Here is a 16,389-nt window from a genome sequence, read left to right on the forward strand (position 1 = left end):
TCGCCGCTGTGCAGAATTCATCCAAAGGAGAAAGCTCAAGCAAGATGGGGAAGAAATCCAAGAAGACCACAGGCGCTTCCACTACACCAGCTGCAGGACAAGCTGTCGTGGACAAAAAGAAGGGTTTAATATCTGATACTACATGTACGGGTCTCGTCAGAGTTACTTGGCAAGGCACCTACAGCCTGATTGAAGCCGAAGAACCAACAAGGACAATAGTCGAAGCTACTGTGGATCCAACTCGGAACTCTGAGAGTACTCTCAAGGATTTAGCTGACTCTTTCCTTCACAGGATAGCGGCCAGGGAGCAAATTCTCCCATACACAGACATAGTGCAGTGGGCGATTGAAGAAATTCCAATCTTGGATAGAACCTTCAGCACCAGAGACGAGAGAATTTTCGGGTCATTCAGGGCGGATGATCAAAGGCAAATGTATCATTTGCCCAAGCCAGAGAAGATATATAATAAGGCGTTCCTCGAGAAATTCGCAAATGAAAATGAAAATGAAGTTGAATCCGAACCCATCCAGGATTGGAGACAAAATCTGGCCAAACACAAACACGAATCTTCCGGTAAGTACTCGGTTGATTCTCTGGCTTCTCCTTATTGCTATGCTGGAATAATGATGTGTAGATTATGGGGATTGCATGACTCTGCTAATTTTACCATAGAAATGGTCCCTCTAATGGAAGCAGCATGAAACAGTATAATTATGGATTGGGCCACTATCCTTTCTAACAAATTAGCACAAGCTGTGCTTGAGTTTAGAAGCAAGACCCATGTTTCCGAAAGGGTAATTCCCCTATTTTACTACAGTGATTATATTCTAGATACCCTCTGTTTTAACTTTGAATTCCCTGTACTCGGCTGGAGGTGGACTGCACAAGACCCCACGCCTATTCATATATATCATCAGAAATTGTGGAAATATTCTTATAAACATCATCTATACCAAGTCTGTAATGGCTTTATGTTGCCTATTTATTATTCCATTTTCGATAAACCTGCTCCCAAGATTTCTTATCAAGCCCAATTTGATTTAACCGCATTAGGTAGATGGTTTGGAGAGGAGAGATTTACCTACATAAGAGTTTTTGGCAGCCAAGCCAACCCCCATGTCCTCCCTTTATGCATACCTGATAAACTGCTGGCAAGGGAAATCGCTTACCAGATTATGGCTGAGAGTGTTACACAGACTCTCAAGAAAGAAAAGACGAGGGGCTGGCCCTCTTTTCCCTTGAGGTGTGGTGTCTATACTCTGCATGATCTCAAACATGCAGAAAAGGAAGCCACAAAGATTCAATCCTTAACTCTGGCAACTATCCCAAATAGGCCATTTGATCCAAACAAAGTTGTCTATAATGCATTAGAGCAGGCCAAACTGACCAGATTTGATCATAAGGAAGATATCTTTGAAGACCTGTTCTCTTCAGCTGAGTCAATAAACCAGGTTAGAGCATTCGCCAAGGTGAAATATAATGATGAAGGGTTAACTGAATTTAATAAACTTAGAGAACAGAGGTTGCAAACTCTGCCTCTAGATTTACTAGCAACAACCCCAGCAACATCATCAAGCAAGCCTGGTCGACAACAGAGAAAAGAACAGGAAGAAAGTCAACAGAGAGAACAGGAGGAAAGACAGAGGAAAGAGGAAGAGGAACAGCAAAAGAAAGAGCATGAGGAAAGGCAAAAGAGAGAGCAAGAGGAACACCAGAAGAGAGAGAAGGAAAAAGTGCGGAAGGAGTCCCAAGCTGAAAAGGAAAAACAAACCACCATTGATGTCAATATAGATACTCATATTGACCCTAAATTGCTCCAGGAGTGGAAGCAATTTGACTCTATCATCAGTGGGTTGGAATGTTCCAAGGATACAAACACTTCCAAGACAAACGATACACAGGAAATCACTTCACCTCAGGTTCTAAGTGGAACCAGTGGCCCACCCATTTCTAAGGATGTTGAGGTAATACCAAAAGACCCCTCCGACCAAATCATTCTCCAGGTAGAAGATATTCCTCCCCTGGATGTTTTCTACAGCCCGAGGCATAAAGCAGTGGTAAAACGACAGAGGAAAAGAAGGAAGATTGATCAACCTCCCCTTTTCCCAGAGCAAACTGTTACGGGCAGCGTGGTTTGGAAGGAGGAATTCGACCCCTCTGATGACCTGACAAAACTGTCGCAGTATGCGGGAGCCTATTCGGCAGCGACAATCGATAAGGCATCAGAGGTAAGTCTTCTACTGAAAACCAAGGATCAAGAAATTTTCGCATTACAGGCAGAATTGGCTGAGACAAAGCAGAAGGTAGAGCAGGCAGAGCAGCAATTGTTGACACAACAACAAGCGAACAATCAACTAACTCAGCAATTACAGGTAGAAAAGCAAAGGGTCGACCAAAGCGCGATCCAGAAACAGAAGGAATTATCAGAGGCATTGGCACAATTAAGGGCAGCAAACGAGCAAATGATGAAAACAAAGGATGAGAAAATCGCTCAATTGTCATCGCAGCTCGAAAAGATAAAGGGCGCTCCACAAGTGGTTGAATTCAGAGCAGAAGCATTACAAATAAATACTGCATTAATATCCCAAATTAAGCTCCTGTGTCAACAAATCGCTCAAGCAGAACCACTGTGTGAATTAACGACATCCATAAATCAGCAGGTAGAGAAGGCCAGAAATGAATTGGATCAAGCCGAAGAGATCATAACTGCATTTCTTAACTGGCAAGATTCTGAACAAAGGAGAGCAAAAAATTTGCCCAGAATCTTAGAAACACATAAAGATATACTCTTCACAGAATGGCAGTCTCAGATGATGAAAGTAGAGAGGGCGGCTTCAAGATGTAAATCAATTTCTAGCAATCTGGTTGAACTAGTTAACAACACTCTCTACTTATCAAATATGATCTCCCAATGTACACCAGGAAAGTTGACAACAACAAACACATTGGAGCAATCATGTTATCCTGATTTAGAGGAAAAGGGGAGATTAATTGTTGGGATTAACAATTTAACCATGGAAGCATATTGGCTCTTCCTGGTAAAGCCGCATACACAGAGAGTCGCCCTTAAGTGCCTAACAGATGCGATCGGGTATATAATTCCCGATATTCGGGATGCCACCTATGCCGCCCAGCTCAGTTTGCGCCTCAACAAACCCCCTGAAGTAGAGCCAATGCTTGCGATAAGTCAGCTCAGATTTAAAGGCAAGCAACCTACTTGATGAATCATGCCGCCGATTGCCAGATCGCTGAGGAAAATAGGATCAAGATTTATTGATACCGATTTAGTTGGATTTCAGTTTAATAGATATTTAGATAAATTTAGTATTTATAGACCCTTTCATTGTTTTGGAAAGGGTCGTAAAGTTTTGTACCAGACTTAAAGACTGAAGTTTGCACTATTGTGCTTCAGTCAATATTCTTTTATGAAACTGGACCAGTTGTTCTTAATTCGACAAGGAAGCTTTTTATGCAATTGTGCACTATTGTCTTTGTTGGGAATGTTTTTGCGTTGAAGGAAGAACTACAAGTAGCGATTGATATTGGGAGTGTCAAGCAGCTCATATGGTATTTCTATCTATGTCTGAATTCATTCCTTTCATATGAATTGCTATGCGATTATTCTTGCTATTATTGATTATATGCATGCGCTGTAATAGCAGATCTATAATCCTTCCACTATTGGATGTTTTATGATGTGCCTTTTTTTTTTAATCATGTATATGTCAATGATATAAATGATAAGTGTAGTAATATCGCTTTAATCGCTTTGCTTAACTATTTAAGCATAGTAATCATGAATGAAATAATGTCTATGTCTGTTAAATAGAGTCATCTATATGCCTATTTATAGACACAGATCATCAAGCGCTGCACTTTAAAGCTCAATAGGTTCCCGGGATAGATCATAATTTATGTATTCTTGTTAATAGTTTAGTTATTTGTTCACCTGTAGCTTAGTTTATAAATCATCCATTCATCCCGTTTATCCACTTTTGGGAAACTGGTCCCATTATCCCCAGTCGGAGCCACTATTCCAAACGGAAAAGGAGCTGTACTAAGGTCTGGACCGGGTGGTTATCCCCAATGTTGTTGCAGCGATTTTCGAGGCATCAACAGGATGGGAGAAATTTGAATGCTAAAAATTGAGATATAAGGTCTTGTACCAAGGACTGATAGTGTTTAAGGTGACTATAAAGGCAATGAATATTGTTTCTGACTTGTCTTATAACAATTTTAGAATCATCGAACACTTTCAAATATTGAACTTTAAGACCAATTGCTTTATACAGTCCTTGAATCAAGGCTTCATATTCAATGGTATTGTTTGTGCATTCGAATTCTAATCTACATGATAACATGGTTTTTTCTCCCTCAGGACTAACTAAAATACATCCTGCTCCTACACCTTCACTAGATTTAGACCCATCAAAATATAATGACCAAAACAAAGATTTATCTACAGTTTTATTTACAGTTTCCTCAGCAATTTTAACACACCTTGATGTATCTGTTTGAGAAAAAATTTCGATTTGAGATGTGAAATTATTAACTGAGAAGGGTGATGATTGAGCAGTAAAATTGCCAAAGAATGATTCAGATGAGTAATTTCCCAAAATGTTGTTATTGAATGCTATTGGTTGATTTTCTTGTTTAAACTCAGTAACAGTATGAGTCATATGTTTCTCCCGATCAATCTTTATTTGATTTGGCTTTCCTTTATAAGGTAGCTACATAGGAGACCAATCGGTGGAAATATATCCATGAAGTTTCTCAGACCAGTCTCTACTCAAAATCAAACCATAGAATTAAGGTATATCAGCGATTAAAATATCAATTCTCTGAACCACTCTTGGATCAGCTGATAACCTAATGGTAACTGAGTTGATTTCTCCTAAAACCTGGACCTTAGTTCTATCCAACTGGACAATATGAATTGCAGACTTTTGGGGTTCAATGTTCAGTTTAGAACAAATTGAAGATGGCATTATATTCGAGGAAGCCCTTGAGTCAATCAAACAGTTGTGTAGATTTCTATTATAGATTTCATAGGTTAAGAGAAAAGGTGGAGTATGGGAATTTGATCTATCTCTGATTAGGACAGCATCAGTAGCTTCTACTCTACCAGGAGGTGGTTTACCTGTTTCATTGGCAGCTTTGGACAATACAACATTAGGAAGAGGAGAAGATGGTACTGCATCTAACCCATTAAGCAGCAACTTTTGTTGATGTTTGAGTTTACTAAGTTCGAACATAGTGATATTTGCCTTTCTTTTCTTCATGTCTTCAATAATGTTGTAGTCCATAAAGTCTGTACTACTAATGTTTTAGCTGTTGTAGGTGGATTTGAAGCTGATGGCTGATTTTGAGAAGGTGGGGGTAGAGACTTCTTTGTGGGAGTTTTCTCTTTTGTAGCGGTACCTGTATTCCTTTTCTTTTGATTTAGTTGAACAGGTTCAGGACTGCCCTTACTCCTGGTAGTTATAGGGAAAGCTTCCTGTTCATTTTCTGTATCGGAATTAGGCAAATGAAGTCCTACATCCCATGACATTCTACAGTTACCTCTTCTTTAGTTTCTTCAGATGATAAGAATGTCTCTTCTTCTTTATCTTCTTCGGGGTCTGAGTCTGCATTGGATATAGCATTTGGCAGCTTAGATTCAGGTTTCTTAAAGTTTCTAAATGGCCTTTTTGTTGAAGTTTCAGCTACCGGTTTTTTTATTTCAACCATTTCATTTGACATAGTCTTGAGAAATTTTTGAAGACCTTCCATATCATATGGATCTTTAGCCATTTTCTTCTTCGAATCATCTTTGAAAGAGACTTTGTTAAATTTTCTGTCTTCAAGAGCAGCGCTCTTTTCTAAAGCGGTGATACGTTTTTCCACAGCAGTTGCCTCTTTCATATTTTCTACTAGAGTAGGCTTTCTAGCTCTATCTGCAAATATAGCTATGTTTGAAGGTAAAGCTGTTATATACCATTCACTTCTAACTTGTTCACTAAGCTTAGAGGCAGTTGGGATCTTATTCAAGAGTTTATTAAACCTAGAATTGAATTCTTTTATAGGTTCTTTGGACTTTGTCCTAAGATTTGAAAGATCATTGATTAATGTTACTACAGATTTTTCATCACCGTATTTAGTCAGGAACTGTTCTTGAAAAATATTCCAACTGGTAATGGATCCTGATGGTAAAGAAAAGTACCAAGACCCAACTGATCCTTGTAGGGTATAAGGGAAAATCCTAACAACCACATCTTCCTCTGTAACTCCTTTTAGGTTAACTGACAACATAAAGTTGTTAATGTGTTCATCTGCCGGTATGCCTACATCTGGATTAAATTTTTGCAACCATTTTTCAGAATGTGCTAGCAATGGGTGCAAAGGTGCAAACATAGTGATTACACTAGGACTGTTCCATGGGTTTTGTGCCATTGTCAAGCTACTAATAGATGATAATGTTGATGAAGTTCCAAATGGTTGGGAAGGGGCAGAGATTGAGGTTGCAGAAAGTTGCGAGGCCGAAGTTGAAGTTCCAATTCCCTGTTGAACGAAAATTTGTAATGGAGGAGTGGATGGTTGACTTTGCAATGGAGAAGATGAAATGGAGGATGATGATGAGAAAGTTTCACTATCAGATCCTTCAGTTGTTTTCCTTGCCCTTTTCCTTTTAGGTAAAGGTAACTCAATAGGTTCAATACCAAGCTTTTCACTCTGAATTTTGGTGAGGGGGTGAGAAGGAATGAATTGCAAAGTCACACTATCTTGGGATACCTCATATTTCTGTGGTGATATTGAGAATCCTTGAAGTTTATGAATGAGAGACTGTACTTCAGATTCAGGACTAAATTTATATGGGATATCTTGGGGTTGAGCAGTGGTAGTTGTCTCCTCTTCTTCTCGCTTGAAGACTGGAGTTCCAGCATGCAAAGGAGAAGTCGGAGGTGAGGTGGAGGGAGATTTACTCTCAGAATGGATTGTAGATTTGGATTTTCTCGCCATTCACATTTCATGCCCTCCTTCTAGCACCAAAAATATTGATGCCTCGAAAATCGTTGCATCGACATCGGGGAAAACCACCCGGTCCGGACCTTAAAGGCAACTCCTTTTCCATTTGGTGTGGTGGCTCCGACTGGATATAATGGGACCAATTTCCCAATGATTTGTAAATAGGATGGATAAGTGATTGATTTTATATTATCTAATGGTAATGATGGATGATTTATTCTAAAATGCAAAAATATAAACAACTAATCTATCCTGGGAAATCTCCACTATAGTGCAACTTTTGATAATTCTTATTAACAAGTAGGCATATAGATGACTCCACTTATAAACAAAAACATTCATTCATATGATAATTACTTTGTTCAAGTAGTTGAAAAAAGTAATAATTAAAACATTATTACACTATTCTTCATATACCATTGACATAAATATGATTGAAGAAGTAACATCCCTTAAACATTCAATAGTGATAAGTAAAAGGATTGCTGTTAAAACACATACATATATCAAATGATAGCAAAAATGAATAAACGCCGATTCATATAAAAGAATGGAGTAAAGACATAGATAATAGTACCATATGTAATATGAATCCCTTCCGATATCAATGGCATTCAGATCCCGTCTTTCAACTTAGAAATATTCTCACAAAAAGCAATAGTGCATATCTCATCAAAGTATTCTTCATTAAAATTCAGAATATAGGTCCAGTCTTCATAAAAAAAATATATATCGAAAGCACAGTAGTGCAACTCCCCATCCAAGTTTTAATACAAAAATTGAGGACCCTTTCCAAAACAATGAAAGGGTCTATAAATACTTTCTAAACTAACTAACTATGAAATAAAAATGTTGTGAGTTGGTATAACCAAATCATGAAATCTCCTTGAAATAGACATGCTTGCAGTCGATAAGAATGATTCACTGTTTCGGCTAACTATCTTTTGGCTTGAGCTGGCATATGGCGAGCATTGGTTGCAGTTCTGGAGGGTGACTCATACGTGAATATAGTTGTGTAGAATACGTGACATCATTTATTTCAGGAATCATGTAATCGATTGCATCGGTTAAACATTTCATCACTGCCTTTTGACTATGTGGTTTAACAAGGAAGAACCAAAAGGTGTCCCAAGTTAAACTTTGGATGCCCACGATCAATCTCTCCTTCTTTTCCAGTTCCTGTTTGCACGTTTGCTCCAATGCTTTGGTTGATGGCAGTTTCCCTAGAGTGCATTCTGAAATTAAATTAGACAAATAAAAAGTATCATTAATTAATTCAATTAAATTACCACTCGCCGATCTGCATCTTGAAGTTTCCCTCTCTGCTTTCATCAGTTGAGATTGTTATTCTAGGAACAAAATTTCCTTATGTGATTCAAGAATTTGAGGCAGATTTGCAGCATGTCCTTCCTTGGTTCTTGCCAAGAAAGAAACTCCGTTAATGCTTCATCGGCTTGCGCCAATTTCTGCCTTGCATCGACTGACTTATCAATCATTGATGAACAAATTTCACAGAGGGGCTGAGCAAGAGAGATATCATGACATAGCAAGTTCAATTGATTAATTAATGCCTTATTAATCTGGAGAGCTTCTGATTTAAACTCTGCTACTTGAGGAAATCCTTTAAACCTTTCTATTTGTTGTGACAGTTGAGTGATTTGTTCATATTTTGTTTTGCTCAACTATTCATTCATTGTCTTCAGCTTGGCCAATGCTAGGGATAGTTCCTTTTGTTTTTGAACTGCACTTTGATCTATTCTTTGCTTCTCCTTAAGAAATTGCTCATTTAACTAGTTGTTTGATTGCTGCTATGCTGCCACCTGCTGTTCTAACTTCTCTATCCTCTGCTGTTTTTCGGATACTTGTGCTTCAAATGAAACAATTGTCTGATCTTTTTCTTTAAGTAAATTGCTAACTTCTGAGGCCTTATCCATAGTAGCTACCGAGTATGCCCTGACATACTGAGAGAGTTTTGTAAGGTCTTCGGAAGGATTGACTTCCTCTCTCCATACCACATTAGTTATTTCCATCTGTGCAGGTAAAAGAGAAGATTGATCAAGCTTTCTCTTTTTCCTTTGTCTCTTTACTAGAAGACATCCAAAGGTGGTATTTCTTCTACATGTAGAACGATTTCATCGGATGGGTTTTCTGGAATTATCTCTATATCCTTTTAAGTGATAGGTGGGCCATTGGTTCCTTCCGTCAGAATCGTATTAGTTGCTGTCGTGTGACCAGTTGTCTCTTCAGGCGTGCTTAATCCCTGTAAGCTCTCAATATTACTTATGATTGAATCGAACTGTTGCCATTCTTTAAGTAGTTTGGGATCAATATGAGTATCTATATTCATGAGTTGACTATCTTTTCCCTGTTCTTGTTCCTGTTGTGGCACTTTTTCTTTCTCGGAGACCTTTTCCACATCGGGGGACTTACCAGTAACTGTTTGTTTAGCTTGATTCGATGGCTGAACTGTAGGGACTGTGGCTAATAGGTCTAAAGTTAGAGTTTGCAACCTCTGTTCTCTAAGACTATTAAACATTTCTAGCCCTTCATCTTGATATTTGATTCTAGCCAATCCTTTAACTTGGAATAATGATTCAGTTGAGGAAAATAGATCATCGAAGTCATCTTCTTCATGATCAAATTTAGCAAGTTTGGCTTGTTCAAGAACATTATAGGCAAATTTTCTTGGATCATATTGTCTGTTAGGAATTGTGGGACGCTTCAGCATTTGTATTTTTTCTATTTACTTCTCTACGTGCTTGTAATCATGAAGAGTGAAAATGCCGCACCGTAGAGGGAATATAGGCCATACCTGTTTCTTAGAATTTCTAAGGGTCTTTGATGTCCCAGTGACTATTATTTGATAAGCTAATTCTCGAGCTAACAGTTTATCGGGCACATATAAGGGAAGGGCATGGGGTTTAGTAAGGCTACCAAAAAGCCTTATATAAGTAAATTTTTCCTCTCCGAACCAACTACCTACTGCTGTCAAGTCTGTCTCTGCTTCCTGGGATATCCTGGGAGTAGGCTTATTAAAAATAGAGTAATAAACACGCAAAATAAAATCGTTGCAAATTTTATACAGATGAATTTTGTAATGAACCTTCCATAACAGCTCATGATAAATATGGATTGGTTTAGGGTCTTGGGGAGTCCATCTCCATCCGAGTAACAAAAATTTAGAATTGAAACAAATAGTATCCATAATGTATACACTGTAATAGAATGGAGGAATGGTCCTCGTAGTTTGATATACATTTGCTCTGTACTCTAGAATTTTTGTGGCTAGCTTATTAGATAAAATATTCGCCCAATCCATCACATAACCATTGATTGCAGCCTCCATTAGATGGACCATTTCTATAGTGAATTTAGCAGAATCATGTATCCCCCACATTCTACACATCATAGCTCCGACTTAATAGTAAGGGGAAGCTAATGAGTCGACAGAGTACTTACCCGATGACTCGTGCTTGTGCTTTTCAGGGAAATGTCTCCACTGCTTTATCGGGGCTGACTCTAAGTTGTTTTCCTTTGCAAATTCTTCTAGGAATGCTTTGTTGTATCGCTTCTCAGGTTTAGGTAAGTGATACATTTTCCTTAGATCTTCAGGCTGAAATGAGCCGAATATCCTCCCATCAGCTGTGCAAAAGGTTCTATTCGTAATTGGAATTTTCTCTACCACCCATCTTACCATGTCAGTATATGGCGTGATCTTAGCTCGTGCTGCTATCCTGTGAAGAAAGGAACATACCAATTCTTTAAGAGTTCCTTCAGACTTATTAGTTGAATCAGCTGTGGCTTCTTCTGATAACTCTTCGGGCTCTTTTGCTTCAATCAGATTATAGATACTCTGCGAGCTAGTGTTTCCCAGACCAAGACACGTCATATTTGAGATTAATCTTTTTTTGCTTAATCGTGGATCTTTGACTGGAGGAGCTTTTGTTGCAGACTTCTTTTATTTCTTTCCCATTTTCTTCAGATTTCTGGTTTCAGAAGAATGTTGCACAAGCAGTTGCAAATCGTGATACAAAGAAATACTGTTGCAAGCCAATATGATAATGAAAAGAGTTACGTCGATTGGCAAGTGATAATGAGATGTAGTTAAAGATTACCACAGATAAAATCTTAATAAAAGATCTAACCTTAACTGCTTTATTGAATAGCCATTTAACCTGTCAATTGTGGTAAATAACATATTAAATGCCCATCACGTCGCTTATATGCCGAATGATTATTTCAAGCATGCCTTAGATTTATTTGATCGGCAATCGGCTATAAATCGCAAATCGGCCATCGGGAATGTCAAAGGGAAAGGTTTTAACACTTGCTTTAAATATCTTCAATTACCGGAAGGTGATATAATGCATGCAAACCATTTAAATGTATTTTTGAGATGCGAGCCTAATTAATATATCACAGTTGGGACTTGGCTCGGGCTTTATTGTTTTGTCAATGTGATTCTGCCGATTGCCGATTGCGATTTGCTTTATCGCATCGGAGGAATTGAGCATGCCTTTATTCATGTGTTTGCTTATTATTGACATTGCCGATTTGCCGATTGCGATATGCTTTATCGCATCGGAGGAATTAGGGGCTCTGTTTTATTACACTTGGCATTTTCTTTCTCTGATTTCCCAATTCTGATTACCTTTTCGAATCGGAGAGATTGGATGAGGTTTTTGTTTTGTTTGTGTGTTTCCTTTGTTGTTGCGATATGCGATCTCCTATCGCTTTATCGCAAGAAAAGTTTTATAATATTCACTTAAAGGAACACTTTATTTTTTTTATTTAAAAGGATTTAAAAATGATTCATTTACATTAAGCCTTTTAATAAGGGTTTTTTCTTGTGATGGGTTAATACCAATTTTATTTGTGGACACACAAATCTTATCTAAGTTGATTTAAAAAGGACCCATTTCTTATTAAAATTTTATGTAAAGATTTTTTGGAAATGGGGGGTTGTTGTACAGCACAACAGGCATGTAGCAACTAAATTAGGGTTTAATGAGCCCTAAAAGTACTGATTTGAATGATGGGAGTGATGTGCCCAAATGGATCTGTAATAGCTGCCCCCTAAAGCTTGAAGTCGAAAATAATAATGTCGAGTGATATGCTTTACGATGTAATGAAGAGGTTCAGAAGTGGATGGTGACCTGCATTGATTACATTACATAATATGATGATATTTTGATTTTTTTTTCATGAATTGTTGAGGGAAGGCATACCCATGCTCAGCATATAAAATTTCATCCCAAGTACATAGATAGTCATCTATAGATATAGAACCATGATGGGATGACCATCAGTGTAAAGCCATTGTACGTATGATTTGGTAATTTCCTGAATCGTAGTTCGGATGGATGAAACTAGATCCGGGGTCTTCTATCTCGTTCAATCGTTCACTCAAGTATGAGTCTAACCATGTGAATATGTGATCTGAAGTCGAACATGGGGAGACACTGTCTGATTACTAGCTAATGATATAAGATGTTAACAGATGCGAGAGAAATCATTGATAATGATAATGATCCTCAAGGTACTACAGTACATTCTGCATTGTGTGAATAGATGTTTTGATTTCGAACACCATACAAATTCTTTCGGTTGAAGGCGAGTGATGTCAACCTATTTCTAGAAGTGAGAAACCTGTCATTGATGTATGCGAGCCTCAAGGTACTGGAAGGGTGTTTCTATGTCAACTTCTTGGATAATGTGCTGATGTCGACAAGAAGCGACTCGTCATAGGAGGGCCTTGATGTATCCCACATCAAAGACACGAAACAAGTGTAATGATTTTTGGAGATGGAATGTGACTGATGACACAAGGTTCGGGAATGGCGGTCATGAAAATGAAGGTTTATGAGTATTGAAAAAGATGAATTTTGACTGAGTAACTTCTCTTGAACATGTCGGTGACACTAAATGAATTGGTAGCATTGACCCAAAACCAAAGTAATGGATGGTATGATAGACCAAGGTATGACGACCATCAAGCAGATAACCCAACCCATGTAGTCACAATGACGAAGTGAAAGTGTCATGTTCAAGAGCGACCTGCTGCCATAAAGTGGTTTTACCGCTTTTCCCATTTTCTCAAGTCATTGCTGACCAGTACCTATTTATTTTTATCAAGCTTGAGGAGAATAACATATGCTTGTTGTTAATTCCACCCTTCAAGGGAACCCATCGCTATGTGATGTTTTAACGAGTCTAGTAAAGGTGAAACTCGGTCTTGTCATGATGGACAAGTTTGTCACTATTTGATGTTTTAACGAGTTTAATGACAATGATAACTCGGTCCTTTTCATGTTTAGAGAGTTTGAAAAGGGACAAAAAGGAAACTCCATAAGTTCTTTTTCGTAGATTTGTCTCTCAAGTCCAAAAAAACGTAAAACAATACAAGAGAGAACCTATTGACCATGTTCGATCAACGTATTCCTTTTTCGTAAATAATCTATCTCATTCCAGAAAAGGGTTAAACTTATACTAAGTAGATGTCATTTCCAATCTGTAAACGAGCTGAAAAGGACAAGCGCTCGGCAATATTTTCATATTTTGAGAGTCTGAAAAGAGCTTAAAGAGAACTCCAAGGGGGGTCCTTTTTCTATGTTAAATAGAGCTCGAAAAAGAGATAAAATTATGCTCTGTGGTCAAAGTACAATTCACGATCGTGCACGTCAAATTCTGTAAGTTAGCTGTAAATCTATTCAAAGCAACACCAAACGGATCAAACATACCTGTTTCATTGGTAAAAATATGTAAATATTAAAGTTTACTCATTTAATGATTATGAAATAAACATAAAAATACGAATTTACCATGTTATTTTCACCATTTGATATTTACCATTCAATTTGTGCTCTAACCCTGCTTTTTACCTCGATCCTTAGCAGCTGATTGCAAGAGATTCTGTGGATAATTTCTCGTGCCGTCTGGATCACGTAGGAGATATACCCCTCCTCTTTCTTTTCATGTCATTCTTTTATAGTTTCATGCAAGTTTCTAGGGTTTTTAGGGCCCTTGGGGTTAGAATATTTCACCCTGGGATCAGCGCATGCTTCCATATTGAAAACCGTGCTGGGGAGCACCCAGACAGAAGGGTAGCTGCATTGCACTGCACTGTCTCCTTGCCTGGAATGCGTTTGGTGAGTTTCACAAACTTGTTTCACTTGTTTGGCCCAAAATTTCTTTAGTTTTTTGCATGAAAAGGATCCTAACTAAGCTTATGGTTTGATTTCAAGCTTTCATCGGATCAAAATGTCTATTACTTGGCAAGAAAGAGAGCATGAAGAACAAGACATGGTTGCCCTAAATGATCCAGGTAGAGTTGAGGCCCTCAAAAACTGTGGGTTGCTCAAATAATTCAGGTTGTCCAAAATGAGGCAACAATCAAAACTATTGCAGCTCCCAGTTCATGCATGTGATCCAATGAATCAGGGTTTTCACATAAGGGACAAAGTGGTCCCTATTATGATCGATGATGTTTACTTTCTTACAGGGTTGTCAAGACGTGGTGCCCCCATATCTCTTTCAGGTTTTTCTCGTGGAGGGGAATCAGTGAGGGACTATGTTCAACAATTTTGTCGGCCAGGTACACAACCTAGCAAGGATGGAAGGATAATCATCAAATATATTCGTGATTTTCCCTTGAGAACAATCCTCTTCACCATCGCAAAATTGGCAGGCAATGTGACACTTCATCTGGCGAACATATCATACATGTAGTATGCACTTGAGTGTCTTGAGCAAACTTTATTCAACTGGTGTGAGGCAGTACTTTCTTCACTGAAAGAGCAGCTGAAAAAGGTGAAGAGCGATAAGACAAAGAACTTTAGCTATGGATCACTCTTAATTGCTTTTACCTTAGAGAGAATTCCATTGATGCAACCTCAGCATGTAACACTGGGTGTAGCTGGTCCTAGAGATCCACGGATTCAGAGGTGGGTCAAATTGATTGCTAGACATGCTGGTTAGTCATTGATTACATTTTCCATTGCATTCTTCAGTTGGCTCGATTGACAACACATTGTCATTGAGGAGCATCCATATGCAGGGATGGAAATTCATGGAGATCAAAAGTTGAGTTTACCAGTGGGCGCTGAATGGGGTGCTATAGGTAAATTGTTTTTGACCAAATGTTTTTTGATTTTTAATTTTCTGCGTGATTTTGTGTTTTGATGTTTCCAAGACTAAACTAAAATCATTCTCATGCATATAGATGTTGGTATTGTTCAACCTATGAGACACCAACAGGAGGCAGGTGGACCAGCGCAGAGAAATGTTGGGAGAGCAGTTCTCCTGGATTTGGATTTGGCTGAGACACTTCCAGAGTTGCAGGATCATGTAGAGGGGTTAACCTTCGGTATTCCGGATGTTTGGATCGAGGAGTTACCTATGAGGCTACAACGCCATACTATTGGTGTTTGAGGTCGTTGTATGCGGCTCTTGTGCATGATAGCTGAAGCTGTGACCTGTTATCATGAGCATCACTAGGTCTACTTAGGATGACTTTTGCATGCATTTTGAGTTTTTAGGTCAGATGACCAAACATGTCTTGGACACAAATTTTGTAAAAACTTTTAAAACATCTAGTTTCACTTTCAGAGTTTTTCTATATATGGTTATGTGCAATCCTATTCAACTAATGATGTGAATTGAAAATTTACTTTTACATGTGTCGCAAATGTCTGTTTAACACATAGTTCACTAATGAATCGGTTAATGTGTTAAAGTTTCTGGAAATACGTTGATATTGAATGTACTCAAAATGTCTTTCCAAAAGACGAACTCTAAGGAACATACAAAGAATAGTTGGTTTCAGACGGTATAAATGTTTGTTAGTTGCAGTATGACGAGTTGTGAGTCCAACCTAACGATGATTCAGCGAATGCCAAGTGAAATGGTATCAGAGAGAAGTTCGATCAACGCGCTATACTCAACGATATTGTTCGTAGAACGACCGATACAAATGCCTTGAAAAATCATTAACTTGCCACTTAGAGCGAAAATGGCCCATGCTATAGAAGATAGGTTCTGCGTACTACGACTAGCACCATCAGCGTAACCAAAAAATGGTTTCAAAGATTTCAACATCTGCAACAAATGCAAAGCAGATTAATTAACCACATAAAAACTCTAAAAGAAAAACTAACACACACACATGCAATTAAAGCATATATAAAATGATTTTTACTACACTCAATTAAGCATAGTAACGTTTGAGATACAGCCCGTTTCAAGGTTGCGACAATGGAATTCCATCATAATCCACCAAATCGTAGGCACCTTTTTCCAAAACACGCTTGACAATATAAGGATCCATCCGTAGTGGTTCAAATTTTCCTACTCCTAGTTTATCAGCTTCCTGATAATAAAGCAAGA

The sequence above is a fragment of the Pinus tabuliformis genome, chromosome 1_1, assembly GCF_031772625.1.
Source record: "Pinus tabuliformis cultivar Carrire ecotype Pingquan chromosome 1_1, CPIR1, whole genome shotgun sequence".
NCBI lineage: Eukaryota > Viridiplantae > Streptophyta > Pinopsida > Pinales > Pinaceae > Pinus > Pinus tabuliformis.